The sequence below is a fragment of the Callospermophilus lateralis genome, chromosome 15 (assembly GCF_048772815.1).
Source record: "Callospermophilus lateralis isolate mCalLat2 chromosome 15, mCalLat2.hap1, whole genome shotgun sequence".
Classification (NCBI taxonomy): Eukaryota; Metazoa; Chordata; class Mammalia; order Rodentia; family Sciuridae; genus Callospermophilus; species Callospermophilus lateralis.
Genome location: NC_135319.1, coordinates 78,265,668 through 78,286,246, shown reverse-complemented (window position 1 = coordinate 78,286,246; position 20,579 = coordinate 78,265,668).

Below are 20,579 nucleotides of genomic sequence, written 5' to 3'. Positions count from 1 at the left end.
TGGGCAATGCCTCACCCATCTTATGTTGGTGGAAAGAGGGGAAGAAATGGGAGGAAAGAAGAGGAGGGCAAAACGTGGAAAGGAAGGAGAGAAGGGAGGGAGGGGGCATCCAGAGAACTGACGAGCATTTTGGTGTTGGGTAGAGCTAGAGGGTCTCGCCAAGAGTCTCCAACCATCCTAAGGGCTGTGATATCCTTAGGGTCTTAATCTTCTGTATTTTGTCCCTGCAACAGTCGGGGCAAATGTGCTCCAAGGAAAAGCTGAGCAATGAGACATTTTGGGAAACAAGGACTTTGGAAACTTGCATTTTCCTGGGAACCTGGAAGGTGACAGGCAGCCCAGAGCTGGTTGCCTGCTCGGGACAGACCCAAGGAGGCCCTGAGCTCTCCCCCTTGGCAGTCAGATGCCGCACAGGCAGGAAGTTTAGGGTGAGGCAGAACACTGTCTGCCTGCATATTGAGGACACCTCAATCCACCCACAGAGCCCATCTTCAAAGACTCAGGGTTGTTTGATCTGGTTCCAGACATTTAAGAACATCTCTGTTCAGTCACTAGGTAACAACTAAACTAATAGCACAGAGACTTTAGTAGTCACAAATGACAGGGAATACAGACTTCATAAAATTAGTTCAGAGAAGATATGACACAAACAACCACTATGACAAATGGAAGAAACAAAATCTGATGAGGGGGGAAATCTGATTTCAAGAGTTACCACATTACGATATTCCAGATGTCCAGTTTTCAACCACGGCAAACAACAAGTGATGAGACTCACCAGGAAGTAAGAACGTGTGGCCCGTAGGTAGGATGAAGAGCAGTCAGTTTAGATATCCAACTTGTCAGATCAAAATTTTACATCAATTATTTTAAATATGCTAAAAGACCTCAAAGCAACTATGTACAAAAAAGTCAGAGGAAACCATCAGAATGATGTATCACCAAACAGAAGATACCAGTAAAGAGATAGAAATTATAAAAAGGAACCAAATAGAAATTCTGGAGTTGAAAAGTGTAATAAATGAGATGAAAAATTCAGTAGATGCCATTGAAAACATATTTGATGTGAGAAACACCCAGGAAATTTGAAAATAGAGTAATTGAGATAACCAGTTTAAGGTACAGCAAGAAAAAGAAGAGATAAAATAACAGCCAAAGAGGTCTACAGAACACCATCAAATATACTAATATGTCCCAGGAGGAGAGAGAAAGAGATAGAAGGTCTATTTGAAGAAATAATGGCTGAAACTTACCAGTTAGGCTGAAAATATTAATCTACACTCTCAAGAAGCTCAAGTTTATTCAAGAAGGATAAACTCAGAGAGATCCACTCGGATACACAGCAAAATAAAAAGGTATAATCAAAGACCAAGAAGGACTTTTGAAAACAGCAAGTCAGAAGCAACTCGTCATGTATAATTAGTAATCCCTAAAGGATGAACAGCCAGCTTTCTTCTCATACACCATGGTGGACAGAGGCAGTGAGACAACACATTCAAAGTGCTGAAAGAAAATAAAACTACCAACAAACAATTCTGTGTCTGCCAAAACTATCATCAAAAACTGAAGGAGAAATTAAGACATTACAAGATAAACAAAAATGGAAAGGATTACTTTACTATTATACATAAAAGAAATATTAAAAGAAAACTTTGGGGCCAAAATTTCTCAGATAGTAACTCAGATCCACCTGAAGAAGTAAAGGAGGTATAGTCATACATTGTTAGTGGGATTACAAACTGGCACGACCATTATGGAAAGTGGTATGAAGATTCATCAGAAAACAGAATAAAACCACCATTTGACCCAGCTATCGCATTCCTTGGTTTATACCCAAAAGGGCTTAAAATCAGCATACTACAGTGACACAACCACATCAATGTTTATGGAAACTCAATCCCCAATAGCTAAACCATGGAACCAACCTAGGTGTCCTTCAAAGATGAAAGTATAAAGAATATGTCACACATACACACACACACACACACACACACACACACTCTGGAATATTACTCACCCTTAATGAAATTATGGCATTTTCCAATCAATGGATGGAGCTGGAGAATATTATGCTAAGAAAAATAAGTCAATCCCCCCAAAACCAAAGGCCAGATGTTTTCTCTGATATGTGATGCCTAATTCACAATAAGTGGGGGAGGGCTAGGGAAGAATAGAGTTTCTTGAGATTAGGTAGAGGGGAGTGAAGGGAGGGGTCAGGGTATGAGGGTAGGAAGGACAGTAGAATGAATCAGATATTATTACCGTATGTGCATATATAACTAAACAAGAAGAATGAGAAATTATACTCCATCTGTATGTGACATAGGAAAGTATATCCTACTGTCATGTATAACCAATAGAACAAATAAAAACTAACTAAATAAAAGAAACAATTGTACTTATAACAATATTAAAAAGAAAGATACTTACAGATAGATTTAAGGAAATATAAGACTTATATTCTAAAATTACAAAACATTACAGAAGGACATTAAAGAAGTGATGCCTATTGTTCTGTTTGGGTTGCTATAACCAAATATCACAAAGTGGGCGGCTCATAAACAATAGAAATTTATTTCTCAGAGTTCTGGAGGTTGGGAAGCTCAAAACCAATGAGGGCTTAGTGCCTGGTGATGACCCACTTTCTGGCTTACAGATGGTGCCATCTTGCTCTGTCCTGATGTGGTGGGAGGGAGGAGCTAATTCCCTACCCTCTTGGATGAGGGCATTAACTGCCGTCATGAAGACTCTCCCCTCCTGTTCCAGTCTCCTCCCAAAGGCTCCACATCCAGATACCACCATTTTGGGTTAGGATTTCAACCAATGAATTTGGAGAAGACAGAAACATTCAGGCCCTTGAAGTATCAAACTTTTGGTGGTATTATTATTATTATTATTATTATTATTATTATTATTATTTTACAGAAATGGACAGAATGATCCTGAAATTCAGATGTAATTGTAAGGGACACCAATGAGCCAAAGCAGTCTTGGAGGGGAGAAGAGAAGGCTGAGGAGTTCCTGATTTCAAAACTCCCTACAAAGCTGTGACAATCCAAATGGCGACCAGCATAATGTCAGCCCTATAGACTAATAGGATGGAGCCCAGGTCTTGGTGACTGCTTGGTGACAAGAGTGCTAAGACCCTTCAGTGGGGGAAAGAACAGTCTTTTCAACCAGTGGTGCTGAGAGGCCATATGACCTCTCCTTCCCACCATGTCGAAAAATGACTCAAAATGGACCCAACCCCTACATATAAGCTAAAGCCTTAAAACCCTTAGAAAGAAACTTAGGCATAAACCCTTATCACCTTATATTAGGCACCAATTTCTTAAATGGGACATCAAAAACAGATGTCACTAAGGAAAAAAAATAACTTGGACTTCATTGAAAATTTTGGTGCATCAAAGGACATTATTAATCTAAAACAGTCTATGGAATGAGACAAAATATTGACAAATCATATATTGTATATAGATTTAGTGTCCAGAATATAAAAAGAACTCTTAAAACTCCACAAGAAAGAGACAACCCAACTTCAAAAATGGACAAAGGATAAAAATTACACTTCTCCAAAGAAGATATATAAATGGTTTAGAAACTTATGAAAATACAGTTCAACATCCTCAGTCATTAGGAAAACACAAATCAAAACTACAGTGAGTTGTCACTCCACAATCAGTAGGATGGCTAAAATTCCAACAGGAAAATAGGAAAGGAAGAATCGGTGAGGACGTGAATGATTAGAACTTTCACAGATTTGGGGTGAGAAGGTACATGGCGCAGCCACTGTGAAAAATAGCTTGGCAGTTCCCCAAAATGTTAAAAATAGCATTACCATTGGATCCAACAATTCCATGCCTAGGTATGTTCTCAAGACTATTGGAAACATCTGTTGGGGCCAAAACTTGTACACAAGTGCTCATCACAGCATAATTCATAGAATCCCTGTGGAGGAAACAACCCAAATATCTATCAACTGACTAATTGTCAAACCAGATATGGAACATCTCTACAATAGGACAGCCATAAAAAATAAGAAGTGATACACGCTGCATCATGGGTGGACCTTAAAATATTCTATGTGAAAAAAGCCAGACACAGAAGACCCCAGACTGTATGATTCCATTTACATGTAATATCCAGGGAAGTCAGATCCATGGAGACAGAGAGATTAGTGATTGCCAGGGTCTGGGAAGAGGGGACATAGGCAATGACTGCTTATATGGGCCTGAGGTTTCCTTTTAGAATGGTAAAAATGTTCTGCAATTAGATAGTGGTAATGATCATACAGCATTGTGAATATACTAAAAACCACATGATTGTACACTTTAAAATGGTAAAAATATGTATTCATTGTTATGTAAATTTTTTTTAAAAAAAAATATTCACCCATTTACTAATCAAAGTTCTACAATATCCCTGCTGTCCTGTAACAGGAACTACATCTGTTAGGAATGTATTTGGCTGCATGTAAGGAAAGTTAAACCAGTGGTGTCTCAACCATAAGGACACTTACTATTTAGTGAACTACTAATCTGAAGGTAAGTGGCTTTAGGTAAGCGGTCTGGAAGCACAACACTGTCATCAACTAGTAACTTAGTGTTTAAGATTATGTCTGTGTTCAAGGCTAGAGAAGGGGAAGGCCTCCCACTAGCTCCTTTTGCATATGTCCGTTCCATCAGGAAAGTGACATCTCCCAGCAGTCAGCCCCTAGTACCTCCCACTGGTAATTAATATTGTGTCACATAGCCACACCTAACTGCAAAGAAGGTGTCAATCAAGTACCTGACTTTGTTTTTCAACATCGATCAGAGGAGGGCACAGAAAGTGGAATTATAGAAGACAATTATATTCCACTATCACAGTGTCTGCCAGGGAGATCAAATATCCCTTAGGACAGGGAGGGAAGTAGGTTTGCTCTCTCTGGTTGATGAGTAGTGGCTGTCTGGAACACTGTGTTGAGAAAAACTCTGAGGTCTATACTAGACTCAATGCCTTAGTTGATTCTTGATGTCTTCAGTGGACAGAGAGGGGGAAATGGCAGCTCGTATGGTCTATATTTACCATCATTGTCATAGGATTGTCATCCCAGACGGGAGATCCAACAGTGAGCATTATAGTAAGTCCGTTATGTGCACAAGAATTCTCTTGGTGGAAGTCTTTGTGGAGGTATTATATTTTTTCTGTACCAGAAACAAAGGAAAATGATTCTCAGGTGTTGAGTGCATCCTGATCTCGCCTCTCAATACCACGACTTTGTTTTTCAACACGACACCCAGGAAGGAGATGGTGCTTAGAGGCATCCACAGTGTAAGGGAGGAATCTTGGATTTGGAACCTGACAGCAGGGTTAAAGCTTTTGGTCTCTCTCTGCCTTTATTGGTTGGGTAATTTGGAATAAATCATCCTATTTTAGAGATAAGAAAAACTGAGAATTAAAAAGAAGAATGTTCCCACTGATAAATGAGATTGCAAACGTTGAATGAGATTAAATGAGTGTAAAGCCCTTTGGAAAGTTGTAGTGTTTAATTTAACTGCAGAGTGGCATCCTTTCTGTTTTGAAAAATAATAAGATGCACCTCATATTGTGCTGATAGTGTAACAATTAATAATCTCTGAATAGCATCTCACTGTATAAAATGTAAAGGGATATGAAAGTATATAAAATAAAGATCGAGTGTTCCTTTCATCCTTTTCCACCCCACACCCCTCCCCAGATGTGACCACCAATCACGAGCAGGCAGGTGTCTATCCAGACCTTTGTTCTACACCTACGCACACACACACACTATATCCACCTGAATGCTTGGATACAAGAAGCATCATTTTTTTTCCCTTAAAATGTAAATTTGTGTTCAAGTCCTATGACTGGTGGGAAAATCGGATCTCTGCTATAATGGGACTCTCTCCCTCTCCTCACCCTCTCCCCTTACTAGTGTCTTGCTTTGGTTTGTACATATCCACTAAAGACCCAGATGTTAAAGCCTCGCTTGCCAGACTGTGGTCCTCCCGGTGGTGGGTGGAGCCTGTAGGAGGTGGGGCCTAGTGAAAGGGAGTTAGGTGGAGGAAATGTGGAGTGACTGCCTAGTGGGTATGGGGTTTCTCTTTGGAATGATAAAAACGATCTACAATGAGATAGGTTGTGCTGCCTTCATATCGAGGCCCTATGTAACAATGATGTAAACAGTAGTGGCATATTGCTTGCTCACGTTGCGTGTTCATTGCATATTAGTATGGGGGAGGCTGGCTCCATGTCATCCTTGCTCAGAGCCTCAGGTTGACGGCAACGGCACTGTCCAAACTTGGCTGGTTTTTGAAAGAGAGCACTGGCAGTCCTGTGCCAACCATTTGATGCTCCAGCCCCAGAGTGGCTTGTGCCCCGTGACCGGATTAGTAATATGGCTCCAAGAAAGGTAAGAGCAGGAGGAGGAGTCCTCCCATGTCCCACAAGGAGCGAACTGGGCATTGGTCAAGAACAGCAATGCCCGACATGTGGGTCTTTCCTATTGGTGGGCTGGCCCAGTGTGGGGTACCTGGCATCGGGACAAGAAGTGGAGAGGGGGAAGGATGAGGGTAAAGCCTGAGGGCTGCTTTACTCCACTTACCACAGGACAGCTGCCCACTTTCCCTCGTTCATGATAAAATCCCTTGGAAGGGTCTTCTCTTCCTTTGAGGCCTCAGACTTAGCAATCATGGAGGACCTGGCCTTCTCCAGGTTGCAGGATGGGATTGATTTTTCCATCGCTTGCTGTGTTGACTTTGGCCTGGTTCTTTCCTCCCTCTGAGGATCCCCAAGGCCCTTTAAAACCATAAAGTCTTTACCTCTTTAAATTTCTTTTCATAGGCTGTAAGAGTGAACCTCACTAATGAGGCTTCTGGTTCCTTCTATACAAAAGTCCTCCCGGCTATTTCTCTGGGGACAGACTCCCGCAGTGGCAGAGATCTGTGGATGCCCTTCCCATTTTCTGTTTCCTCTTTTCTCAGCTCCTCCTGAACCCAACTGAAGCACTGACGGTTTCTTCCAGTCACCACCTCATTTACCCCTGTGAATACCTGTCCTTTTGAGCACCCTATTTTCCCTCATAGACCATAAGCTTCGTAAGAACAGGGCACAATTTTCTTCTTGTGGAGGCTTGTATCTCTAGCCCATGCAGCAGAAATCACTTGGAAAATCATTTCTGAATGGATAAGTGCGTGAAAATGTGGCTGTCGGGAAGTCATGGCGCCCAAGACCACGTGGCCCAAGTTCAGGAGCACATACAATGGGTGTGGTCAGCCAGGCCCTGAGTTTGGAGGGTCCATCGGTCCTTGGTGGGATGCACAGCTCTGGAGAGGGCTCATGTGCATTAGGAGCGTGGGACATTCTGGGAGGGATGGAATTAGAACTTCACACACTGCTCTGTGAGATTCAAGGTCAGGCCCGTCAGACAGGATGACTTTGGCCATAATTCTTCAGGAAGAAAGAAGACAAGGACTCCCTGATGGTGGAGATCAGGGGATGGAGTGTCATCTTGGACTGATGGTCCAGCTCTTCCTGGGGTCCCAGAAGTTTTATTGAGAGTCAAGGGCTGGCCCAGCAAGATGTGTGCATGAGATCAGTACCCCGGCTTGTGTCGTGCTTTGAGGGCCCTGGTGGAACACCCTAAAATCCTGGCAGGGATCTGGAACCCAGGATCAGACCGTGAAGGACCAGGAGGGACACCATGTGGCAGTGACCACAGCAACATCTCAGAGCACCTCTCAGCCCCCTCCCCCCCCCATCTCTTTTGGTTCATTCAGCAATTAGAGCAGGACAAAAAATTTCACTTCATTTAGAGACACAAGGGTTCAGGAATGGATGGGGGTAGAGGAAGCCCTCAAAATGAACATCCTGCTGGTAGAGGGAAATAAGTGATGTGTGACTACATATGCATCCTAAGCAGGAGAAGCAGGTAATTACACAGACATGTACACACACACACACACACACAAACAAACAAACAAACAAACAAACAAAACGTTAAAAACCGGTGAAAAAAAAAGCAAAGCAAAGGAAACCAAAGCCACCAGGGTCACCTAGTGCCCACAGAGGGGGCCAACTCTCAAATCTGGGCTGTGGCACTCTTTTCATATGCTAGATGTGAGCCAGACCTTTGTCTCTAAGGAAGGACTGAGCTGTTTGATTCACTGTGTCCATAGGTGCATCTCTACCCCCTGGGTGGAGGTTAAACACGAAGAGGACCTTTTCCTGTGAGTCCTCATGCTGGGGACAATGCCCTTGGTGACATCCTTCCTGTACAAAGTGACAAAGTGGCATGGCCAGTTCATGCCACATTCTCATGTTTGGTCAAGTCATCAGGAAGGGCAAGGCCATGCTTCTCTGATGTCACAACACACTTTCTTCATTTAGGCACAAGCTTGGTGTATGAGAGCAAATGAGGGGGCTGGGCATCCTCGGGCGCTCGGCCTTGTCTCTGGTAGTCAGGGAGGAGCCGGAATTTGGAGAATATCCTTTTGGTCAAGGACTCAGAGGGAAGCTTCTGGGGCCTAGTGATTCAGAGCACCAGCCAAGGAGCAGACCGCTGGGTCGAAATCCAGCTACCCGACTCGCCAGGTGTGTGCTTTGGGGGGATTGGTATTTCAGCATCTACTCTTTGATGAATGAAAGGAATCAATGAGATTCCTTTCACAGGGCTGTGTGAGCCTCTGAGAGGTAGCCCAGGTGACACGTTCCTCAGACACCCAGCTCTTAGTAGGCACTCAGGCAAAGTTGGTACAGTTGCTGAGTGGTGCGGTGGAAGGGTGTGAGGCCGTCTTAGGATGCTCAGTAGGGAAGATGATGACCAAGTGAAAAGACAGTCACGTGGAGTTTTCACTCTGCCAAAGCCTTTTTCCTTCAGCCAAGAAAACTTCGATCATTAATTAGGAAGCGTTGAGTTTGCTAAAGTAGTCAATAATTTAGAGACCTGCTTTTGAAATATAGGACAAAAGCCCAGCAAAGCCCTTCTGTCTCCACAGTGACAACTCAAAAGTCCAAATGCACCCGCCAGTCTTTCTCCCATCTCCTGGTATGCTTTGTTAGACCTTTCAGTTTAGTCAGCTTTTTGTCACTGGGACCAAAACACCTGACAAGAACAACTTAGAGGAGGAAAAGTTTACTTTGGCCCACAGTTTCAGAGCTCTCCGTCCATAGGTGGCTGACTCCATTGTTCCGGGCTAAAGGTGAGGCAGGACCTCATGGCAGAGGGCATGGCGGGAGGAAGGACAGGAAGAAAGCAAGGAGGCAGGATACAGACATATGATCCCCAAGGAACGCCCCTGGTGACCTCTTCCTCCAGCCACACCCTGCTCACCTCCCGTTACCACACAGTGGAGTATTTCTTTCAAGTGGATGAATCCACAGATTAGGTTCCAGCTTGCATCACCTAATCATCTCAGCTCCGAACATTCCTGCCTTAACACAAGCATTCTGGGGGGACAGCTCCTATCCAAACCACAAAGCTGCTTTGTCTCTCCTTTACCTTCCCATTACTCTTCGGTGAAGTCTTTTTCTTGGTCTGGCAACTGGAAAATGTACACTTAGAGCCTGGTCACTTAGCAGGATAGGGTAGAGAGAGGTGTAGCAAAACCCTGGAAAGTGTGTGGATCCCTAGAACGCTCTCCTACTGTGCGTACTGGTCAGTGAGGAACAGACAACGTCAAACTTCAACGAATGACCTTCACTTTCTCACTCATGGGATTGGGGGTTGGCCGGGGCAGCTCTGCTTCGAGCTGTGGGTTTGCTTTGGTCTCCTCCTGTGTCTCCCACTCATCTTGGGCTGATGACTAGTCTTAGGGGCATGCTTTTGTCAACGTGGATATCAGACCCTCAGGGTCGGGTGGGGCGGGGACAGGTATAAACAAAAAGGGGGTTGTTCTGAGGGCCTGGGCTCAGAGTGCCGGCACACCGTCACTCCTGCGCTTGATTTCCAACCACGACAAGTCACCAGGCCTCGATTGACATCAGTGGAGGGGGGTCACACACTTCCACTCGTGTGAACGACATAAAGGTAGGAAAAGTTGTGAATAAACAATCTACCCGCACTGCACCCGCGTTGGAGGCCCAGGGGTACAGCTGGGAGGTGCCGCCAAATTCAGGGCTGCCCATTCCTGTCTACTTCTCCCATCAGAAAACGGAACAACATCCCTTCTCCTTCTCTGATAACTTGGGCAAGTGGAATCTAGTGAACTGATTGATATCTGGCAAAAAGTAGAGAAACCACTTTCTGCTAAAATAGATCAAAAGTGAGAATGACCCACACATGGAAACTTTGAAGGCTCTACTCGCCGGCTGCTGGAGGGCAAGGTCTATGTCATCCGAATCTTCTACTTTTAGTATTTAATCACATCTTTTCAAGACCATCCAGATACATGTTCTTATTGTAGCAAAGAAATGGCTGGACCTTTTAAACACCCCCACAGCACGTGTCGTCAGGAGCTGCCCTTGAATGTAGCCTGAGAAGAGCTCTAGCTAAATTGGTCTATGTGGAAGTTGGAATTCAAAATCAGGTCCACAGATATTTTTGTGAGCACCAGCTATGGAACAACCATGCTGCTAACTTCTGGGATGGAAGCATGAATGAAATAGACAAGTCTCCTCTCGCATGGCGCTTTATTAAGTGGGGAGTTCAGACAACAGGTGCACAGACAAGTGAACATACTGTTCCATATGTTCATAAATGCAAGAAATCTCAATGGGGGCAGAAACCTGAGTGGAAGGAGGTTCAAGATGTCCAGGGATGCTTGTCAAAGATGGTTTCTTACAGCAGAGACCTGAAGGAAGGAGTGGGGAGCCGTGAAGATATCTAGTGGCAGGGAGAGTCCCAGACAGAGGGAAGAGCAAGTGACAAAGTCCTGGGGCAGGAGCCAGGTCTGCCTGGGGACAGCAAAGGGCCACGTGGCTGGATCAGAGAGAACAAGTGGCAGAAGAGGAGGAAACAAGGCCAGGAGAGTGGAGGGTCAGACCACATGGGGCTGAGGACAAGTCCATGGCACTGAACTTGAGCTCAGGGACTCACTGGATCAAGCCACTGAACCACATGAACTCATCTGCTCCCCAAACCATTTGCTCCCCAGACGCGAAACACGTGGAGAGTCTGTTCCAGAGCAGGGCTGGGGAGGGTCCTGGTCGGTGTGGCCAGATACACCAAAGGAACAGAGCAGTGGAGCAGCTTGGCAATGGCAGCCCCACCTGGTTCCCCGGTCACTCCGAAGCCACGAGGAAGCAACAGAGCTGTGGAGAGGAAGTCAATGAAAAGCCAAGTCCCCGTGCAGACACTGGAGTCCACTTCCCTTGGAAAGAAGCCACTCAGCGGAAGTGACCTCCTTCTGGACCTGAAGTGGCCTCCATTGCTGCTCTGCTCTGTGCACCTGCTGCCTCTTAGCATGCAACTGTGCGTCACTCAGAGTTTGCCCAGCACTCCTGGCGAAAACCCCTGGGGGTGAGGGAGAGCCACTGGCTCACAGCCAGTTCCGCCGCCTTGGGATGGCTCCGATGGGTCATTTGGAGGAAATGGACAGAGTCTTCGGAGGGGGTTTTATATCTGGATATAGAATAAGGCTGCTTCCTGGCTTCAGTGTACACACCTGGGAGCTAAAGAAAAGGGCCCTCTTTGGGGAACTGCTGCGAAATCCATGTTCCTAGAGTCTTCCAGGACAAGCAAATGTCACTCAGGTCCACACCAGGGTTAATCCGAAGGGGCCCACTCTCCCCTGGCTGGTAAAAAGCTGGAGTGATTTCTGATTTATTTCCCATTCCCTGTTTAACTGGTTTCCTGAGTTATTCATTTTTCGAGGAGCGATTCCTTTGTGCTTTTGGAAAGATGAAGTCATTTTTAGCTCATTGCATTTACCCAAATCCGTATCACCGAGGGCTTTGAAAGGTGGGCTGCTCTCCTTGGCTCCTAGGTATAATTAGTGCCCATTATAATTGTACCACTGGCCAATCACGGGAGGCTCCCAAGGGGCCAGGACTTGGAGAGAGACTATTAATAAAGTCATACTTAATAGAGTCTTATCTTGCCGGCGGGGGGGGGGGGGAGCCCATCTGTCTGGCATCCCGCGGTCCAAGCCCTGGCAGGTCCTACAGGCCTCCTTGAGGTGGCAACTCTGACCCATGTGCGCAGCAAACACGCTTCAAAAGGAAAAAAAAACGCCCACAGGAGAAGTCTGTGATGTTTACGGACCTTGCCAAGGAGGAGCGGCCAGTGTGCTGCTGGACGAACGTACCTCGCACCCCAAAACCAGAAAGGGACCTGACTCTGAATCTCCGTGAAACTGCACAGAGGCAGCTTCTTTATCCCTCTCTTAAAGTTTTTCCTTGAACCTGCAGCAAAAAATGAAAATAGCAGCTTGCTAAGAAGCTAATGAGTCCCACTCACCCGCTTCTCCTGCCCCCTCCCAAAGAAACACAATAGGCCTATTTACATAGGTCAGCATCTGAAGGTAATTAAAATGTAATCTCAGATTTGCAGCAGGCTCTCTCATCTAGAGTAAATTCCCACCGCCCTGTAATACGGCTACTCCACACCTGTAGTGCAGTTTAAGCTTCTGTTCCCTTCCCTAAACTATGTAATGGGTTTAGATTCTCATCACAATCTGCCCCAGCTGGGTGGGAGCAATGGCACCAATATCCCCATTTAACAGAAGAGATCAACGAGATCCAGAGAGACAACGCGTCTCACCCAAGTCCAGCAGGCCCAGGCCTGTGAGGCCAGGTTTCTTTGTTCCCAGTGAGGAGTTATTTCTGTTCTATCATGAGGAGGTTCTCATGAACGGCTTCTCCTGGTGCTCTCTGATTGCTTTGGTTGACTCTGTCCCCACCTGTGCCAACGCAGGCAACAAGATGTTCAAAAAATAAATTGAAAGGAAAATGCCACAGAATAGGATTTTATGTAGGGTTCTACGTAGACTTTTGGAGCTAGAAGTGGACCTGAAGCCTGTATTGACTTTCAGAGAAAACCAGGGTTGGAGAGTAAAGTGATGAGGACAGATTTTATTCAGGAACTATTGCAACAGGGGAAAAGAGATCTCAGTCCCCAACGGGGAACTGCTCCAGATACAACAGGAGGTGGGGATTGGTAGTCAAGGAGCTGGTTTCATGAGCAAGGGTTGAACAGGATCAATGGATAGGAAATTACCAATAGGATTCATCGGGGGCAGAGGGTTCTTGCTACACTGATCACAGAAGATTCTTGCTGAAGGCAGAACAAGGTCATCAGATATCAAAGGCAAGAGATTCTAAGCTGATTTGGCAATATATTCTCTAAAACTGGGGTACACAGGCTCAGCAAGAACAGGGGCCACAGTGAATGTCTGAGAAGAGGGTTGGGAGGGGCTGACTAAAATTTGGTCAAGGAAAGATTCTTTGTCATGCCCACTCCTGACTTCATGGACAGAAACTCAGAAGGGGCTCCACCCACAGAGTCCAACACACCATGGAGCTGAGAAGCAAGGGCTCCCAACTCCCAGGCTGGTTCTCCGTCTTCTTGTGGATTCAGATGTTCCTTCCAACCCTGAGCCTATCATAACCTGCTCCAATCCTTTCCAGGACTCGGGATTGTGAAAACACAGGTTTAGTACATTTGCCCATTTATCCATTGACTCGTTTGGGGGACTTTTTAGTGTTATGTGTTTTGAGTCCTTTATATATTCAGGATATTAATCGTTTGTCAAAAGATTTCCTGGCAAAGATTTCTGCCTATTCATGAACATGGGAAGTCTTTTTTTTTTTTTTTTTTTTTTTAATCTTCTAGTGTCTTCTTTTACAATGTTCTGTAACTTTCCTTGGTGAGGTCGTTCACATCTTTGATTAGATTTATTCTTAAGAACTAACCAAATATCTCTCATAAGAAGAAGTACAAATGACTAATAAATATATGGAAAAAAATGTTCAACATCTTTAGCTTTCAGGGAAATGCAAATCAAACTACACTGAGATTTCATCTCACTCCAGATAAAACAGCAATTGTTAAGAATACAAATAACAATAAATGCTGGTGAGGATGCAAGGAAGGAAAAAAACACAGTTGGTGGGCATCTAAATTAGTGCCATTGCTATGGAAACCAGCATGGAAGTTCCTCAAAAGACTAGGAATGGAACCACTGTATGATCCAACTTTGCAACTCCTCAGTCTTTACCCAAAACAAAAATAAAATAAAGTCAGCATACTCCAGAGATACAGGCATACACACTCATGTTTACAGCAGCAGAATTCACAAGAGCCACGTTGTAGAACCAGCCTAGGTGCCTGTCAATACATGAATGGATAAAGAAAATGATCTATATGCACAATGGAGTTTTATAGAGCCATAAAAAGAATGAAATTATGTCATTTGCAGGAAAACGGCTGGAACTGGAGAACATCATGTTAAATAACATAAGGCAAACTCTGAAAATCAAGGGTGATATGTTTTCTCATATATGTGGAAGCTAGAGATTAAAAAAAAAATTTAAGTGTATATGTCAGAGGGGGGTGTCTCATGAATATAAAGAGCCCAGTAGGGCAGAGAAAGGGGACCGGAGCAGAAAGGAGGGAAAGGAACGTGATACAGGGGAATGAAATTGATCATATTATGTTATGTGCATGTTTAAATATGCCACAGTAAAACTCCTATTTGAATAATTATTAGGCACCAATTAAAAAAAATACATTTTTAAAAAGATAAATAAAAAACACACGCTAAGTGAGCTTTCTTGTTGTTTGGATTCTAAATGGAGTTTACTGATTTAAAACCAAACCAGGGCACGGGAATGTTCCCTGAGAAACCAGCACCATGTGGAAGACAGAGCACCAGACTGGGCAACCTGATGCCTCTTTTCTTATTTCCTGTGTGTTTCGGTTTCCGCTTCACCTTAGGGAAAGGGTTGGAGGCAGGATCTGCTTCCCCACCTGCCACACACTAGCTCTCAGATTCCGATTCCTCTGACCCTTTGTTTTCTTCTCCATGGAGCTGAGGGGAGAGAAGTTGGACAATGGACTCCGAGGCCACTTTGGCTTTAAGGAGACTGGTTCAGGGTACCCACCCAGCCCTGTCCCGCCCCATCCCTGCAACTGGGAGATCAGCTTGTACTCAGCAAATAAGTTAGGAATACCAGTCAAATCTCAACCAGACCTCCGAAGGAGCTTCGATTTAATGTTCATTGTCCTCACGGTCCAGGGGGTATTCAGTGGGGGTTGGGTATTAGAAATGTTCGGTTTCACAGCTGTTTTTGTTCAAATGTTAAAGAACTCATTCTAATAAGATTTGATCTGTATGAGTGAGCATTGAAGTTCCCTTAAAAAACAACAACAACAACAAAAAAACCTCCCTTTCCTTCAGTCCAGAGGGCTCTTCCTTCTAGCACCTCCAGGGATGGTGTCCTCCTTATCACGGAGATGAGAGCCAGGTGACAGTGCTGGGCCCGGGGGGGTCTTCCATTCCAGCCCCTCGCTGTTCAGATGAGAGGCTGTACAGCTTTAAGATCTCAGCTTGCCCATGACCCAGAACCCAGAAAATGAAGACGCCCACGGAAAGGAGTGGTCAGTATTTTCCTGACCATCCTTCCTTCCCCTAAACCCATTAGAGACCAATTGCAGGCCCAGGGAAGGTGGCCCATTCCTAATGCCCTGCCATCTCAGGGAGCATGATGGGGGTGCAGCAGGAAAGCTCCCCCTCTTCTCCACCTCCAAAGCAAGGGGAGTCCAACTGGCCTCCTCTGGGCGCCTGTTACTTGAGGCTGCACTCGCCCATACCCCCACCCCACCCCAACACACAATATTGAATAAATATGCCTGGCCCTGGTCCATGTGGGAATTCTGGAGAGTTACAATTGTTATTTCCAGGAATGCACAGACACCAGCAAAAAATTCATTTCCCAAACGCATGGCTATTTTGAGAACCAAATCTCCTGCTCTGTAGCAATCAAATTGGGGGCTTTTCAAGTCTTGCTTTACAATAGAAACCTGTTCTGCCTTCAGCTGCCTCTTACCTACAAGAATTCAATAAGAGGGAGAGAGGGACCATTAGAGTTTTCTCTTCCCATCTCTGCTTTGGCACGACATACATTCCCGGCCAACTTTCCCGACTCTACATCTTAGTAAATTCTTCCTGACAATAGTTAGTGACAAGCATGTCAGAAACAACAAACTCCGTCATCTATAAGGCTTATCAATAATTTAGTCTCTTTCCCCTCGTGAGAGCCTGTGTGTTTTGCAATAATGAAATATATGATTTTAAAAATAAATAATAGGCCGTTGTCAGCCCGATTGTAGCTGCAAGTTATGAATGTGATTGATTGATTGAACATTTGACTTCATCCGCTCCAGCCGGATCAAAGAGAGACTCTTCTACCCGCCTAAGGCCACTAGCAATTTATTTAGAGACTGTGTTCGTAACCCAGCAGGTAGCAATATTGGACTGAGGTACACAGAAAATCAGCTCTTTGAGGTTTTTTCCAAGTCCAAGGGAAGCAACAAATGAGATTTTTTTTTTAGTTCATTAAATCATTAACCACTTAATCACTAAAAACAAGACGTTCTAAGCGTTCCTCTTAGCGGCGATACCCAGGAAACAGAGGGAACGCCACTTTGCCCAGATCTGGCGTTGGGAGGTGGGCCCTCTTTAAACAATGTGACAGCCTGTAATTTTTTATTTATATGGCACTGTATTTTTTTTTTCTTCATCTTAACTAATCAGCGTGGCAACAGCCACACTGACATCGGAAAGTGACAGGTGTCTGAATTGCAATGAGCTATCTATACAACAGCCACCGTGGGGGAAGGAAAAGACAGAAATATGGAGGAGATGTTTGTAAAACAAATATTGCAACTGCCAGGCTGGCTGAATGGAAAAGAAAAAAAAATAGAGAAAAGAATATGGAATACAGAAAAGAGCGGGTGTGCGTGGAACCGACCCAAGGCAGCCGGCGCTGGGCTCCTCCTTCATTTCCATGTCTAGTGGGCAGCAGAGAAACGGCCCCTTCTTTCTCAGGGAGGGTCTTGGGGTCAAGTGTAGGTCTCCGTCCCTCACTCAACAGCTTCCCTGAGCTTCTGAAAGCCCCGGAAAGCAGAGCCCTCCCCAGGAGCCAAGGAGCTGCCTGGCATTCCAATGAGCCAGGCCTGCGAGAGGCAAGCCTGGTCCTAACAGGGTGCCCGGGAATAAAGGAGGCAGGATGTGAGGCCCGAGGACATCCACCCACCGAGGGACGCCCGTCTTAACAAGAACAGGTTACGGTCTTAGTTGTTCTGGCAGGGGACGGGAAGAAAGGCAGTGTGTCTTCCTTTTCCAACTCCCCTAGTCCTGCGCTGTCTGACCTCGGGCAAGGCAATTTAATAATCACCCCAATGCTTTTGACTTCATAGGCCCTTTCATCCGCGGATCTCAAAGCACTTCACAAATACCAATTCATTAACCTTCACAACCCACCCTGGGGGACAGGGGGTGGGTTTTCCCTGTGGTGGGAGCGCTCAGCTGGCGGCCCGGGAAACGCAGGTCTTCCTTCAAGGTCATTTGAAAGTTGACCGGGAGACTCCAGAGGGAGATCCAGAGCAGCTGGCATCCAGATTGTTGCTGCCCGGGCCTCAGTTTACCCTCCTTTGTGCCGTGGGGCTGGGCCCACACCTTCCACTTCCTCACAAAGAGCAAACATGTTGCAAGTCCAGGAAAACCACAGGGCATCTGGTTCGCTTTCCAGCCAAGAGCCTGTGAAGTGCTAGAGACCCCGTTGGGCAAGGAAGGAAAATGAGGTCAAGGGATCTTAAAGGATCTACCCCAAAATCACCAAACTCACAAATAGCGGCGTTGACAACCCATTTGCCATTTAAAAAAAAAATTGTCATGATAGTGCATGAAAATCCACAGCCATTCCCTGAATGTCACCCCCTGAGAAGAAGCTGATCTCATTTGTGGACCTTTCTGGGTCTCTGATGAACTCAGGGGAGCCTCTGAACTGTCGCAGGAAACAGTGAGGCCTGGATGGACGGTTTATTCTCAGAGGAGAAGGGAGAGGGCTACGTGTAAACTGGGTCCAAAAAGTAGCTCTGAAAAGGGAAGGCAGGACGGGGAAGGTGAGGACCGCCTGGATTGGGTTTAGGGACAGGCTTCGGGAGAAGGGTTTAGGGAGAGGTTTTCAGGAGAGCGGGGGCACAAATAGCAAAATCTGGGTCCTCACCAGGACACCAAAGCCAAGTGCTGAAGTTTCTATCTTCCAGGTAACTGCAGCAATGGCTGACCCTGCCTTCTTGGAACAATCCAGGCAATCCTGGGACAAAGAGAGCCATTTGTTGGTCATTTTCAACAAAACAGACCGGGTCCTGTCTCCACGTGCAGCCCCGGCCCCGGCCCCGGCCCCGGCCCCGGCCCCGGCCCCTGCCCCAGCCCCAGCCCCAGCCCCAGCAGGGAAGCCGGCAGGAAACTTCCTTCCTAGGTGTCCCTGGAGGAAACGTGCTTTCAGGTCACCATGACGATCCCCAAACATGCAGCTGTATTTTGGAACACAACTGTGCACACTCCTCACCGACTTCAGGGGTTTCATGATGACAAATCCCAGTTTACAGTCCAGTCTATTTCTTTTCATTCTTCCTGAAAATACCGAACTCTGGTTGTTACGGAGACCCAAGGCTGGGATGCTCCGAAGCAACCTCTCGCTTGTCCTTCCCCCCAGGTTCTTCCTCCACTGCATTCCGTTCTCCTCCTCTTCCATTTGTAAAGACAAAAAAAAGAAGAAAAAGTCCTATAACCACTGGCCTCTGTCCAGGAATATGGAGGGAAACAAAGCCAGGCAAACCACCGAGAGAAGGGCGAACTCAAGTGTAACTGCGGGACCGTCCTCCAGTGCAACCCCGAGGCTCAGGGCTTGGGCTTCACTTTTTCCCTCTTCTTCAGGGTTCAGATTCTCAGAGTAAAGTCCAGGGTTAGTAGAAGAGCTCTGAAAACCCCCACCTGGAAATTACTTGCCAATCAACATGCATCCTGCATCTTTAAACAACTCCTCCTCGGCTTAGCTCAGCAATTCTGCTGTGGAGTCTGGGTGCAAAGTCGCTGACCTGGTTGGTGTCCTGAGAAGCAAAACCTGAGATAAGGATCTGGTGCGAATGGTTCCTTTGGAAGGTGTTCCCCAAAGCCATTTCCAGAGGAAGTGGGGAAGGTGGGCAGCAAGGATGAGAGGAAAGCCTACGTGATGGGCAGCAAGAAACTGGGACACTTGTCCATCCGCTCGCGTCCCATCGGTGGAGAACTGCTTGGGGACAATATCACTGGCACACCCAGGCTACCCCTCATGTACGCAGACCAAGCATGCCCCATGGCCAGTCAACAAAGAAAGGTGACACCGGAAGCCAGCAGGTGCCTCTGGGGAAAGCTGAGGGGAAATGGTAGGATCCATGACAGGATCTGCAACAGATGACAATCCCAGTGTAGAAAAAGTGAGCAGAGCAGAATCGCAGCATGGCCTGTCATGGTGATTCCAAGGGCAGGTCACAGGAGCACTGGTGCACCTTCTGGGTGCCATACTGTCCCCTGCTGTTCTGTTCAGCAACATTTACTGCTAGGATCTGAGCTAGTCCCAGGGTCACTATGAGGACCAAGGTCATCTGTCCTAGATTATATACACTGACATCGGGTTTGTATGTGTGGTGTGACCTTAATTTTGTTTCTAAAATGCGTGGGAGAAAGACTAGAGTGAAATAGCTGAGACTGTTAATAGTGATGCTCCTTGGGTGACGGGGGTTTCTTCAGTTCTTGCGATTCTACTGAAATTTCCTATAATGAGACTGTATTCTTCTTATAAAAGAGAAAATTATAAACTTTGTTTGAAAATAAGAGAAAAGAAGGGCACCTGCCAGGCGGAAGGGAACTCAAAGGTGGCCTTGCTCACCTTCCCCCATGACCAACTTTTATGTGTGTCTAATATTCCTGGCTCCCTGCTGCATTTGGAACCAGCATCTAATGCAAAGGGATTTGGGGCACTTCTCAGGCATGCCCGGGGCCTGGAAATGGCAAACCTCCTGATTAAACATGCAGTTCTTAGGGCACCACAAAGAAAAAACAAAATCCCCATTTCTCTTCTTTTTCTTATATTAATTCATGGAAATAGCCCACAGTCACACCTGCATTCCGGCTCCTCTGCTGGTGGATGGGCTGGGATTTCATCTTCAACATTTGGCCACTGACTTCGGTGCCAACAAATTCCCTTTTTCTGTTCGATACTTGCCTCAAGAGGGGAAGGACCTCTAAGTTGAGAAATTTTCTTGCCGTTACTCTCTCTGGTTGTCTTTAGATGGGGGGGCGAAAGAGGCTACTAAATACGACATAATTTTATTAAGTGCTTTGAAAATGTAAGACAAACTCTGCTTCAAGGAGAAAAATAGGACTCTATTTGATGCAATGGCGTTTACTGGCATAGTTACAACTGGCAAAATTCATCCTGAAATATTTTTTCACATAGTTAAAAGAGTTAAAAATCTTGGAATCTCTCTCCCTGGGCTCCTCAAACCCCTAGATTCTAAATCATCTCTGATAGGTGGAAAAAATTTTCAGTCTCTCATTAATTCAATATTTGGTGATAGGTCCAGGCTGCAG